This window comes from Palaemon carinicauda, chromosome 8 (assembly GCF_036898095.1).
Source record: "Palaemon carinicauda isolate YSFRI2023 chromosome 8, ASM3689809v2, whole genome shotgun sequence".
Classification (NCBI taxonomy): Eukaryota; Metazoa; Arthropoda; class Malacostraca; order Decapoda; family Palaemonidae; genus Palaemon; species Palaemon carinicauda.
In genome coordinates, this window is record NC_090732.1 from 48,878,915 (window position 1) to 48,893,914 (window position 15,000).

General features: G+C 34.7%; 1 protein-coding gene across 1 annotated transcript in view; it reads right to left on the reverse strand.

The window, feature by feature from the left end:
• l(2)k10201 (lethal (2) k10201) overlaps positions 1–11,072 on the reverse strand; it is a 62,860-nt gene extending 51,788 nt beyond the window's left edge. Inside the window, exon 1 of the mRNA XM_068378617.1 lies at positions 10,948–11,072. The gene's annotated coding sequence lies outside the window, so the exon portion shown is untranslated. The remainder of the gene's footprint in view (positions 1–10,947) is intronic.
• Positions 11,073–15,000: the final 3,928 nt, after the last annotated feature.

Genomic DNA, 15,000 nt, shown 5'->3' on the forward strand with positions numbered 1-15,000 from the left:
CATATATATATATATATATATACACACATAATGTATATATACACAAACACTTGCTCTTTATCATATAAAGGAGATTATCATCGTAAACTGACCTTATTTCTCCTGAAGGTGAACTATAAGGATTTGTTTACTAACTTACGATAAGATAAATATCGGGTCATGAGGAGAACAAACAGAAGAAACTAAAAGAAAATTATAAATAAATTTCAAGGACATTTTCTGATATGCAATGAAGGAAAGGTATATGGAAGATTGTCCTATTTTTATTATTGTTGTTGTTATTATTATTATTATTATTATTATTGTTGTTGTTGTTGTTATTACTATTATTATTCCTATTATTTTTATTATCATTATTATCATTATTAATATTAATATTATTATTGTTATTGTTATTTTTTATATTATTATTATTATTATTATTATTATTATTATTATTATTATTATTATTGTTGTTATTATTATTATTATTATTATTATTGTTGTTATTACTATTATTATTCCTATTATTTTTATTATCATTATTATCATTATTAATATTAATAATATTATTATTATTATTATTATTATTAATATTATTATTATTATTGATATTATTTTTGATATTATTATTATTATTATTATTATTATTATTATTATTATTATTATTATCATTATTATTATTATTATTATTGCTAGCTAGGCTACAACCCTAGTTGGAAAAGCAAGGTGCTATAAGCCCAAAGGCTCCAACAGGGAAAAATAGTCCATTGTTTAAAGAAAATAATGAAAAAATAAACTACAAGAGAAGTAATGAATAATCAATATAGAATATTTTAAGAACAATAGCAACATTAAAATAGATCTTTCATATATAAACTATAAATTGATTTATATCAGCCTGTTCAACATAAAAACATTCGCTGCAAGTTTGAAATTTTTAAATATAACAAGATGCACAGAACAAACTATAAAAGAGTAATAAAAAAAGTACACAATGTGTTAATTTGTGCTTTGTATGTTAATTTGTTCGTTAATATTGCTTTGCTAAAATAATCTCTTGCGTTAAACAGCTTCGCAATTAGCATATGAACAATGCGTTCTAGCTTTCTATGTCTTTGTTCGTTTAATGACGTAATTAAAGGCATTTTTCTCTTTAAGTTCTAGCTTTATTCGTTACTCACTCCAAAATCAAACCATTGTTCTCTAGACTTGGGTAGTGCCATAGCCTCTGTACCATGGTCTTCCACTGTCTTGGGTTAGAGTTCTCTTGCTTGAGGGTACGCTCGGGCACACTATTCTGTCTTATTTCTCTTCCACTTGTTTTGTTAGTTTTTATAGTTTATACAGAAAATATTTATCTTAAATGTTACTTTTCTTAAAATATTTTATTTTTCCTGTTTCCTTTCCTCACTAGGCTATTTTCCCTGTTGGGGCCCCCGGGCTTATAGAATCCTGCTTTTCCAACTAGGGCTGTAGCTTAGGAAGTAATAATAATAATAATAATAATAATAATAATAATACTTTTGTTCCCTTAGAGGTTGATATATAAGTCTGTTAAATATTGATGTCAGAACATTTTTTATAGGCAATAATGTAATTAAAGGTAATTTCTCCTGTGCACAATGTAACAAAAGGTAATTTCTCCTATTTCTCACATTGTAGTAGTGAACAACATAGGCTAGGCCTCAGACACTTGTTTTTCTAATGCTACACTAAATGGTTTGATAAGATGTATTGATTAAGTAAATTAAGGAATATGTGAAACTAAGTTATGTTAAGATCATTGTGTATTCTAAACATATGAAGTCTCTCAACCATTAATGTCTTAACAGGTTTTTATCAGCAACAATGTAATTGAATATAATTTCTCCTGTTTCTTACACTGTGGTGGTGATCAAAATAGGCCTAAGACCCTCGCTTTTCTCATGCTACACTAAATGGTTTGATAAGCTCTGTATTGATAAGTAAATTAAGGAAAAATTGTGAAACTACGTTATTTTAAAAACATTGTGTATTCTAAACATAGGAAGTCTTACCTATTGATGTCAGTGCAGTTTTTTTATCAGCAATTATGTAATAAACGATAATTTGTCCTGTTTCTGACACTGTGGTGGTGATCATCGTAGGCCTAAGACCCTCGCTTTTCTCATGCTACACTAAATGGTTTGATAAGCTCTGTATTGATAAGTAAATTAAGGGATATGTGAAAGTAAGTTATGTTAAGAACACAGTGTATTCTAAACATATGTATGTTCCTTCACAACTCATAAAAACTGTTGGGAATTTAAATGAATTCCCTTTGTTACCCTCTTGGTAGAAACACTCGGGCACACTATTCTATATTATTTCTCTTCCTCTTATTATGTTAAAGTTTTTATAGTTTATATACGCAATATTTATTTCAATGTTGTTACTCTTCTTAAAATATTTTATTTTTCCTTATTTCCTTTCCTCACTGTGCTGTTTTCCCTCTTGAAGCCTCTGGGCTTCTAGCATCCGGCTTTTCCAACTAGGGTTGTAGCTCAGCAAGTAATAATTATAATGATAAAGTGATGCATATCGAAAGAACGACGTATATGTCAATACAAGAAATGTTTATTACCTCGAAAACATTTCCTATCTATTTATCTATTAAGTTTTTAGTCTTGGTTTTTTCTGTTTTTCCTCTTATCTATAAAATAGAATTATGTCCATTATAACTTATCTAGTGAAACTAAATTGCATTTTTTGCTTTGGTATTCTATAAATGTGTGTTATTTTATTATTATTACCTCCGCCAGGAGGGTATGTTTTCGGTTCGGTTTGTTTGTTTGTTTGTTTGTCTGTCTGTCTGTGGACAACGTAGAGGCCACATTTCTACACGGAATCACTTCAAACTTGGCCAAGTAGTTCCCCAATGTGTATGGAAGAACTGATTAAATTTTGGTCAAGGTCACCCCAAGGTCAAGGTCACAGGGGTCACTGGGGTCACTATGACATAAGTGGCCATATCAAGAGACAGAAATAAAGCACTGACTTTTGCATAAGCCAACAGGGAAGTCCTAGTCCAGGCGCAACCCATGGGTGATGTTCAAATTTATAAAGGTCAAAGGTCAAGGTCATATTGGTGCATTATATCAATGTCATATTAAGTATCAGTGGCAAATGAACAAAGATCACTTGAAGGTCAAAAGTCAAGCAGGTCACTTGTAGGTCAAGGTCACGTGAAGGTCAAGGTCACGTGAAGGTCAAGGTCACCTGAAGGTCAAGGTCACGTGAAGGTCAAGTACATTTGAAGATCAAGGTCACTTGAAGCCAAGGTCATGTGAAGGTCAAGGTCACGTGAAGGTCAAGGTCACTTGAAGGTCACGTGAAGGTCAAGGTCATGTGAAGGTCGAAGTCACATCAATTCATGATTCTAGGACATATGGCGCTCTAGGTCACCTTGGCGGAGGTATGTCCTCTACGAGGACCATGTCCGCGTTCAGGACTTGCTCACTTGTTATTATTATTATTATTATTATTATTATTATTATTATTATTATTAGCTAAGCTACAACATTAGTTGGAAAAGCAGGATGCTATAAGCCCAAGGGCTCCAATAGGGAAAAATAGCCAAGTGAGGAAAGGAAATAAGGAAATAAATAAATGATGAGAATAAATTAACAATAAATCATTCTAAAAACAGTAACAACGTCAAAACAGATATGTCTTATATAAACTATTAACAACGTCAAAAACATACAGTATATGTCATATACAGTATAAACTATAAAAAGACTCATGTCAGCCTGGTCAACATAAAAACATTATTATTAGCTAAGCTACAACCCTAGTTGGAAAAGCATAATGCTATAAGCCCAAGGGCTCCAACAGGGAAAAATTGCCCAGTGAGGAAAGGAAATAAGGAAATAAATAAATTATAAAAGAAGTAATGGTCAAATGAAACAAAATATCTTAAGAACAGCAACAACATCAAAACAGTTCTTTCATACATAAACTATAAAAAGAGACTTATGTCAGCCTGTTCAACATAAAAACATTTGCTGCAAGTTTGAACTTTTGAAGATCTACATGTCAGTCCCATTCTGCCCTTGAACTACATATAGCTGATTTGTCTTGCCATATGCAAAATTTCTCATCCACGGTGAATAATATTTTCACTTCATTAACAATAGATTATTATGCCATGAATCGTAACATTACAGAGGAAGTATATTTCAATTAAACTAGCATAGGTCTAAAGTAATCAGTACGTATATTGTGAAGGTTTAAAGGGCACTCATGAATAGCAGGGAGAGAACAATGCCCTAGAAACTAATTATATATACATATAATCAACGCCCAAATGCCCTCTCCACGAAGCTAGAACCAGGGAGGGACAGACGATGGCTGCTGATGACTAAGAATCAATGTACCCTCCACTGATTGTGGTGGCCCATATGATAACGTCCCTAATTGGTAAACGCTAGCCTAAGGTTCGAGTCCCGCACAAACTCGTTAGTTTCTTTGGTCTCTGCAACTTCACCATCCTTTTGAGCTAAGGATGGAGGGTTTGGGGGAGCCTATAGGTCTATCTGTTGAATCATCAGCAGCCATTGCCTGGTCCTCCTTGGTTCTAGCTTTTATGGAGAGGGGGCTTGGGCGCTGATCATATGTAGTATGTATGGTCAGTCTCTAGGGCATTGTCCTGTTTGACAGGGCAATGTCACTGTCCCTTGCCTCTGCCATTCATGAGCGACCTTTAAACCTTTAAAACGGGATTTCCTTCTGTTCTTTGAACTGTGGATTCATCGTAATCAACCTTTTTATCAGGTAGACGACCATAGGCCATTTTGGTCAAAGTCTAATATAGGTCTATGTGGACTTTAGCCCTAGCATAAGCCTATTAGCTCGCCCATATACCATACATTTATTTCTGTTGCTGAGTGACAAAAGGTTGTAATATTTTAGATAGCGAGGCTACAGATAACACAGTCGAAGCTAGATTCATATCTTATCAGATAGATAAGAATCTATAAGAAAGCCTGCTAAAAACACACGTCTGTCTGGCTCTGAATATTATACCATATTTGTATAAACATGCTCTTCGTTATTAGAGTTCTCTTGCTTGAGGGTACGCTCGGGCACAATATTCTATCTAATTTCTCTTCCTCTTGTTTCGTTAAAGTTTTTTATAGTTTATATAGGAAATATTTATTTTAATGTTGTTACTGTTTTTAAATAATTATTTTTTCCATTGTTTCCTTTCCTCGATGGGCTATTTTCCCTGTTGGAGCCCCTGGGCTTATAGCATCCTGCTTTTCCAGCTAGGGTTGTAGCTTAGCAAATAATAATAATAATAATAATAATAATAATAATAATAATAAATTTACATGCACTTGTATGGGGTATAGCTTATGTAAATATTGTCAAAATCAGTTGTCTTAGTTATAAGTTAATTCTATGCCTTATATTTCAGATACTTTTATAGTTTGTATATAAAAATCTATTTTAATGTTATTACTGTTCTTAAAATATTTTAATTGTTCATTACTTGCCCCCTAGTTTATTTGTTTCCTTGTTTCCTTTCATCACTGGCCTATTTTTCCTTGGAGCCTTTGGGCTTATAGCATCCTGCTTATCCAACTAGAGTTATAACTTAGTAGTAGGTTGGCCAGGGCATCAGCCACCCGTTGAGATACTACCACTAGAGACTTATGGGGTCCTTTGACTGGCCAAACAGTACTACATTGGATCTTTCTCTCTGGTTACGGTTCACTTTCCCTTTGCTTACACATAAACCGAATAGTCTAGCCTATTTTTTACAGATTCTCAACTGTCCTCATACACCTGACAACACTGAGATTACCAAACAATTCTCCTTCACTCAAAGGGTTAACTACTGCATTATAATGGTCAGTCTCTATGACATTGTCCTATCCTTTGCCTCTGCTGTTCATGAGCGACTAGGGGGAGAGGGAGTAGTCATACCCTGTGAAGGGGGGGATGCGTATGTGTATACATATCTAAATATTCACCTGACATCTATGACGGGTAGCGTACACTATACTCAATTTTTTTTAATGAGACGCATTTGCACGGACTCCCAGCGATGCCCTTTTAGCTCGGAAAGGTTTCCTGCTATCTGATTGGTTAGAATGATCTTGTCCAACCAATCAGCGAGCAGGAAACTTTTCCAAGCTAAAAGGGCACTCCTGCGAGTCGGTGCAAATCTGCCTCACTAAAAAGAATTGACTATAGTTAATAATAACAATAATAGAAACAATCAGCGATCAGGAAACTTTTCCGAGCTAAAAGGGCAACCCTGCAAGTCGGTGCAAATCTGCCTCACTAAAAAGAATTGACTATAGTTAATAATAACAATAATAGAAACAATCAGCGATCAGGAAACTTTTCCGAGCTAAAAGGGCAACCCTGCAAGTCGGTGCAAATCTGCCTCACTAAAAAGAATTGACTATAGTTAATAACAATAATAGAAACTAGGTTACATTTGGTCATAATCGTCATAGCGGTATCGAAATGACCCTTCCGGAGGTCAGAAAAAAAACCAGGATACGAAAGTCTTCAAGACTTAATCAAAACGAAAAAATTTGGTTTCTGATATAGATAAAATATGTTGAAATTAATCTCTTATCTTAGTTTTATCTGATGTAATCTATTTCAGTTTTACTGAAACGCGGTAAGTTTTTTTTTTTTTTTTAATTGCGCATAATTAATTTTATAAACAAAATTGAAAATAAGTAAAAAATAAAAATAGAGAATATTATATTATTCATGGCATAAGAATTTTTCAGTGTTTTTATTTTTCTATAATTTATAATTTACTTTTTTTTTCTTGCTACAACCCAAAAAACTTGCCGGTTTCCACATACATAAATACCCAAAATGATTACCCAGTTTCCACGGATATAAATATCCAAAATATTAGCCAGTTTCCTCGTAAATACCGCGAAAAACTAGCCAGTTTCACCGCATGTCAATGCCCAAAAGACTACAGTCAATTCTTTTTAGCGAGGCAGATTTGCACCGAATCGCAGGGGTGCCTTTTTAACTCGTAAACGTTTCCTGATCGCTGATTGGTTGGACAAGATGATTCTAACCAATCAGGTAGCAGGAATTTTTTCCGAGCTAACATGGCACCGCTGCAAGTCGGTGCAAATGCGTTTCATTAAAAAAAAAAAAAAATGAGTATAGTCAGTTTCTACGGAACCTCTAAAAAAAGATTAGCCAATTTCCTCGGATACGAATACCCAAAAAACTAGCCAGTTTCCATGGATATAAATGCCCAAAAGACTAGCCGGTTTCTATGGTGCATCTAAGAAAAGACTAGCCAATTTTCACGGATATAAATAACCCCCCAAAAAAACTACCCAGTTTTAACGAATGCCAATACTCAAAAGACTAGCCAGCTTTTACGGAACCTCTAAAAAAAGACTAGCTAATTTTCGCTGACTTAATAACCAAAAGACTAGTCAGTTTCCATGGATATAAATCCAAAAGACTAACCAGTTTCTACGGAACCTCTAAGAAAAGACTAGCCAATTTTGACAGATATAATACCCAAAAAATTAGCCAGTTTCCATGGATATAAATACCCCGAAAATTAGCCAGTTTCAACGGATGACAATGCCCAAAAGATAGCCAGTTTCTACAGAACCTCTAAAAAAAGACTAGCCAATTTTCACGTAAGTAAGACCCAAAAGACTAGCCAGTTTACATGGATATGAATACCCAAAAAACTAGCAAGTTTGGACGAATGTCATTGCCCAAAAGACTAGCCAGTTTCTACAAAACCTCCATGAAAAGACTAGCTAATTTTCACGCATATAATACCCTAAAGACTAGCCAGTTTCCATGGATATAAATGCCCAAAAGACTAGCCGATTTCTATGGAACAACTAAGAAAAGACTAGCCAATTTTCACAGATATAGTACCCAAGAGACTAGCCAGTTTCCATGGATGTGAATACCCCCACCAAAAATTAGCCAAATTCAACCAATGTCATTACCCAAAAGTCTAGCCAGTTTCTACGGAACCTCTAAAAAAGACTAGCCAATTTTCGCTGATTTAATACCCAAAAGACTAGCCAGTTTCCATGGATGTAAATGCCCAAAAGACTAACCAGTTTCTACGGAACCTCTATGAAAAGACTAACCAACTTTGACAGATATAATACCCAAAAGATTAGCCAGTTTCCATGGATATAAATACCCCGAAAACTAGCCAATTTCAATGGATGTCAATCCCCAAAAGACTAGCCAGTTTCTACATAACCTCTAAAAGAAAGACTAGTCAATTTTCACGGATTTAACACCCAAATGACTAGCCAGTTTCCATGGAAATAAATACAGAAAATACTAGCCGCTTTCTACGGTACAGCTAAGAAAAGACTAGCCAATTTTCACGGATTTAATACCCAAAAGATTAGCCAGTTTCCATGGATATGAATACCTAAAAACTAGCAAGTTTCAACGAATGTCATTACCCAAAAGACTAGCCAGTTTCTACGGGACCTCCAAGAAAAGACTAGCCAATTTTCACGTATGTAAGACCCAAAAGACTAGCCAGTTTCCATAGATATAAATGCCCAAAAGACTAGCCAGTTTCCATGGATATAAGTGCCCAAAAGACTAGCCAGTTTCCATGGATATAAATGCCCAAAAGACTAGCCAGTTTCCATGGATATAAATGCCCAAAAGACTAGCCAGTTTCCATGGATATAAGTGCCCAAAAGACTACCCAGTTTCCATGGATATAAGTGCCCAAAAGACTAGCCAGTTTCCATGGATATAAGTGCCCAAAAGACTAGCCAGTTTCCATGGATATAAGTGCCCAAAAGACTAGACAGTTTCCATGGATATAAGTGCCCAAAAGACTAGCCAGTTTCCATGGATATAAGTGCCCAAAAGACTAGCCAGTTTCCATGGATATAAATGCCCAAAAGACTAGACAGTTTCCATGGATATAAATGCCCAAAAGACTAGCCAGTTTCCATAGATATAAATGCCCAAAAGACTAGCCAGTTTCCATAGATATAAATGCCCAAAAGACTAGCCAGTTTCCATGGATATAAATGCCCAAAAGACTAGCCAGTTTCCATAGATATAAATGCCCAAAAGACTAGCCAGTTTCCATGGATATAAATGCCCAAAAGACTAGCCAGTTTCCACGGATAATTTCCCAAAAGACTAGCCGATTTCTACGGAACAACTAAGAAAAGACTGGCAAATTTTTATATCTATAATACCCAAAAGTTTCCATGAATGTGAATACCCCCCAAAAACTAATCAGATTCAACGAATGTCATCACCCAAAAGATTAGCCAGCTTCGACGGAAAATCCAAGAAAAGACTAGCCAGTTTTCGCGTATATAATACTCAGAGACTAGCCAGTTTCCCGGATAATTTCACCTAAGACTAGTCAGTTTCCACGGATAATTTCACCAAAGACTAGTCAGTTTCCACGGATATAAATACAAAACAAAAGACTGGCCAGCTTTCAAGGATAATGTCCCAAATGACTGGCCAAATTTCACGGATATAAATACAAAAAAGACTAGCCAGTTTCCACGGATATAAATTGAATATAGACTAGCCAGTTTCCACGGATATAAATAGCAAAAAGACTAGCCAGTTTCCACGGATAATTTCACCAAAGACTAGCCAGTTTCCACGGATATAAATACAAAAAAAAACTGGCCAGTTTCCACGGATATAAATATCAATGTTAAAAAATAAGAGGATTAAATGCGAAGAAGAATTAGTTACATATAAGTTCGAGAAAGAGAATAAATACCAGAATATGACGGTTGAAAAGAAATTAAACTCAACTTACCAGTCGAGCAAGTCAAATAGTTCTGTGGTGATACTGATAATTTTGGTGAAAGTGATGATACTCATGATGGTGATGGTTATATGATTGAGATGGTGGTTCCTGTGTTAACTTGGTGATAATGACACCGATAGTGAGAACACTGAGGTGGTGATAATGATAACTGTATTTTTATACTGAGTGTTGATGGTGATATTCTTAAGTTACTGGTATCAACATTACAATTGTTTTGGTTGTGATGGTGAAAATGGGGTTAATGGTAGTAGTGGTGAGAATGAAAAGCATAATTCGAATGTTTAATGACTCCCAATTTCTTAATGATACATATGCCAAATTTGCATAGGCCTAGGTTTCTCTTTTACGTTTATCTAGCAACAATACTGAAATTTTTCTCATATATCTAACTAAAGGATAACTGATTAAGAGGAAAATATAATTAACCACGAAAACATAAAAATGTTAATAACCTTATAAAACGGTCTAGGCCTACTTTTAAAATTTGGGGCACGAACAGATTGGCAATCAACCAAAACTGTCATTAACGGCATAAATACCAGATATATTATGAAACAAACACATAATCATATTCATCAGGGTTCTTAAAACAGAAAGAGCCACTGTTTTACCCTTGAACAATCGGTGCTACTATAATGTGATTCCTACCATCAGGAATTTACTATAGTGTGATTCCTACCATCAGGAATTTACTATAGTGTGATTCCTACCATCAGTATTCTACTATAGTGTGATTCCTACCATCAGGATTCTACTATAGTGTGATTCCTACCATCAGTATTCTACTATAGTGTGATTCCTACCATCAGGATTCTACTATAGTGTGATTCCTACCATCAGTATTCTACTATAGTGTGATTCCTACCATCAGGATTCTACTATAGTGTGATTCCTACCCTATTTTTCGAGTATGAAGTGATTCCTACCAAGGAAGGATAAATAAAACATACTTCTTGACACTATTTTAACCTATTCTATTCTATAAAACATGCTGAAAATCCATAAAACGCTCTTAAGGTTAGGTTAGGTTGGGTAAAATGGTTGTTTTGTTTACAGTTTGCTGAACAATCTATGAACACAACAGAAAAACCATTGTTCTCCATCAAAGGAGAACAAATGAACAGCATTAGGATTACCTATTTTCCAAGCACGGGCCAGTGGAACTACATAGGAATAAAGTTATCCAGAGTTTAAAGAAAACTGTTTTTACCCAGTATGTTGGTTTAGGGTCGAGAACTAACGCACTTATCCATGAAAAGACATACATTAGGGCAGAACACAATGGCAGTAGTAGTATTACTTTAAGCATATCCTTTGACAGACATTTTCAATTGTGCTTTTCTGTGGCGTGCAAACACGTGTTCTTATTCTGTGCTCAGCGAGTCAGTGGTCTGTTGAAGTTAAACCCCCAACAAAACTTAGTTGATTACGTGTTCTTATTCTGTGCTCAGCGAGTCAGTGCCCAGTGGTCTGTTGAAGTTGAACCCCCAACAAAACCTAGTTGATTACGTGTTCTTATTCTGTGCTCAGCGAGTCAGTGCCCAGTGGTCTGTTGAAGTTAAACCCCCAACAAAACCTAGTTGATTACGTGTTCTTATTCTGTGCTCAGCGAGTCAGTGGTCTGTTAAAATTAAACCCCCAACAAAACCTAGTTGATTACGTGTTCTTATTCTGTGCTCAGCAAGTCAGTGGTCTGTTGAAGTTAAACCCCAAACAAAACCTAGTTGATTGCGTGTTCTTATTCTGTGCTCAGCGAGTCAGTGGTCTGTTGAAGTTGAACCCCCAACAAAACCTAGTTGATTACGTGTTCTTATTCTGTGCTCAGCGAGTCAGTGGTCTGTTAAAATTAAACCCCCAACAAAACCTAGTTGATTACGTGTTCTTATTCTGTGCTCAGCAAGTCAGTGGTCTGTTGAAGTTAAACCCCAAACAAAACCTAGTTGATTGCGTGTTCTTATTCTGTGCTCAGCGAGTCAGTGGTCTGTTGAAGTTGAACCCCCAACAAAACCTAGTTGATTACGTGTTCTTATTCTGTGCTCAGCGAGTCAGTGCCCAGTGGTCTGTTGAAGTTAAACCCCCAACAAAACCTAGTTGATTACGTGTTCTTATTCTGTGCTCAGCGAGTCAGTGGTCTGTTAAAATTAAACCCCCAACAAAACCTAGTTGATTACGTGTTCTTATTCTGTGCTCAGCAAGTCAGTGGTCTGTTGAAGTTAAACCCCAAACAAAACCTAGTTGATTGCGTGTTCTTATTCTGTGCTCAGCGAGTCAGTGGTCTGTTGAAGTTGAACCCCCAACAAAACCTAGTTGATTACGTGTTCTTATTCTGTGCTCAGCGAGTCAGTGCCCAGTGGTCTGTTGAAGTTAAACCCCCAACAAAACCTAGTTGATTACGTGTTCTTATTCTGTGCTCAGCGAGTCAGTGGTCTGTTAAAATTAAACCCCCAACAAAACCTAGTTGATTACGTGTTCTTATTCTGTGCTCAGCAAGTCAGTGGTCTGTTGAAGTTAAACCCCAAACAAAACCTAGTTGATTGCGTGTTCTTATTCTGTGCTCAGCGAGTCAGTGGTCTGTTGAAGTTGAACCCCCAACAAAACCTAGTTGATTACGTGTTCTTATTCTGTGCTCAGCGAGTCAGTGGTCGGTTGAAGTTGAACCCCCAACAAAACCTAGTTGATTTTGAATTATAGGGTTGTGGAGGTGTGGGTTGGAAATTAGAACAATAACAGAGCAAACTCCTCTACAAAATGGATGGTATAGCAATAGTTTGTTTAGGATTTGGAGATTTTAAACCTTCTGATGTGTTGGACCAACCGTCACTGCCACAAGAAATGGCCGATCAGATGTACAGCAAGAAAGGTAAGTATTCTAATAGACCCTTTAGAATCATAATTGAAGATATCAGGTAAGAGATATGGTGACCATGTAGTGTAACATTGTCATTTTCTAAATACCTGCAGGCTACAGTTTTTGATGTCTCTTAACATTACTTACATTAAATGCTGCTTTTCTGGTCCTATACTTTAGGGGAACCCTACACTCTACAGGACTTATCATTATTAATTCAATCATATACATTCCAATGCATTCATCATTTCACACCCTATATTATTATTATTATTATTATTATTATTATTATTATTATTATTATTATCATTACTTGCTAAGCTACAACCCTAGTTGGAAAAGCAGGATGCTTTAAGCCTAAGAACTCCAACAGGGAAAATAGCCCAGTAAGGAAAGGAAACAAGGTAATTAGCAATTAAAATAAAGTATCTTAAGAATAGTAACAACATTATTGATAGTTTATTGTCACATCCACATTATCGAAACACTTAGAAAACAAAAAAAGTCTTCAGTTTCCCTTGAAGGAAGGTTTAAGGGGGAGATAGGTCTATGTTCGTTTGTTTGTTTACATTATAAATTAGATGATGCTGGGCAATCCTCCTTGTCCATATTAACAGTATATTGTTTGTTACACTGAGTCATTTAAAAGAGTTAGTTGGAGGCTAATCACATTGAGAATACAAGAAGGGTTTTTGTCAATAGGCCGAGTTGATTGTTTGCTTGCGTTTAGAGCGCCATGCTAAAAGCAAGACACGGGCTCTTGCGCAAAGGCTAAGATGTGGCCCACCCCACCTCCCCCCCCCCCCATCAGTAACCGCGTTAAATAACTATCGTAAGTCTTGTTTGGTTATTAACTGTTACCGTAGTAAGTTAAACACGACTGACAGTTCAGATAACATTAATATTATTATTATTATTATTATCATCATTATTAGCTAAGCTACAACCCTAGTTGGAAAAACAGGGTTTTATAAGTCCAAGGGCTACAAAAATAAAATAAAAAATAGAGCTTATTATTATTATTATTATTATTATTATTATTATTATTGGCTAAGTTACAACCCTAGTTGGAAAAGCAGGGTTTTATAAGTCCAAGGGCTCCAAAAATAAAAGAAAAAATAACCCTTATTATTATTATTATTATTATTATCATTATTATTATTACTTGCTAAGCTACAACCCTAGTTGGAAAAGCAGGGTTTTATAAGTCCAAGGGTTCCAAAAATAAAAAAAAATAGAGATTATTATTATTATTATTATTATTATTATTATTACTTGCTAAGCTACAACCCTAGTTGGAAAAGCAGGGTTTTATAAGTCCAAGGGCTCCAAAAATAAAAAATAGAGATTATTATTATTATTATTATTATGATTATTATTATTATTATTATTATTATTAGCTAAGCTACAACCCTAGTTGGAAAAGTAGGTTTCTATAAGTACAAGGGCTCCAAAAAACAAAATAAAAAATAGCCCAGTGAGGAAATTAAATACTGAATAAATATTGGCAGGAAGTTTGAACTTTTGAAATTCCACCGATTCAACTGCTTTATTATAGGAATATCATTCCTCAATCAGGCCACAGCTGGAATAAAACTTCTAGAATACTGTGTATATGCAACGAGCCTGTTTTTTAGGCCAAGAACACTACCTTAAGGAACACCAGATATCACATTGGTAGGTAGTATTAGATTGGCCTGTAAGATACCTTATTAATATACCCGCTATGGTGTCTATCAACAACTCTTTGCGATATATTACTTAAAAATTAAATAATGATGCTAAGAAAAGACTCTCCAAACCGTTCGAGTTTAACAATAAGGGTCTCATGACTAACGCGGTTGAAGGCAGCACTAAAATATAGGTCAGTCTATACTATACGAACTTCCTGACAACAATGAAAGGGATTTCTGTACAGCGTTGAATATTGTAAGATGAAAATCACATTATTATTATTATCATTATTATTATTATTATTATTATTATTATTATTATTAAAAGCACTAAAAAGCACTACTATTTGCCTGTAGCTGTGTTATTATTATTATTATTATTATTATTATTATTATTAAAAGCACTTGACAGCACTGCAATTTGCCATTAGCTGTGCTATTATTATTATTATTATTATTATTATTATTATTATTATTATTATTATTATTCAAAAGCACTGCAATTTTCAAGTAGCTATTATTATTATTAGCATTATTATTATTATTATTATTATTATTATTATTATTATTATTATTCAAAAGCATTGCAATTTGCCATAGCTATTATTATTATTATTACTATTATCATTATTATTATCATTATTTTCAAAAGCCTAGCAATTTGCCAT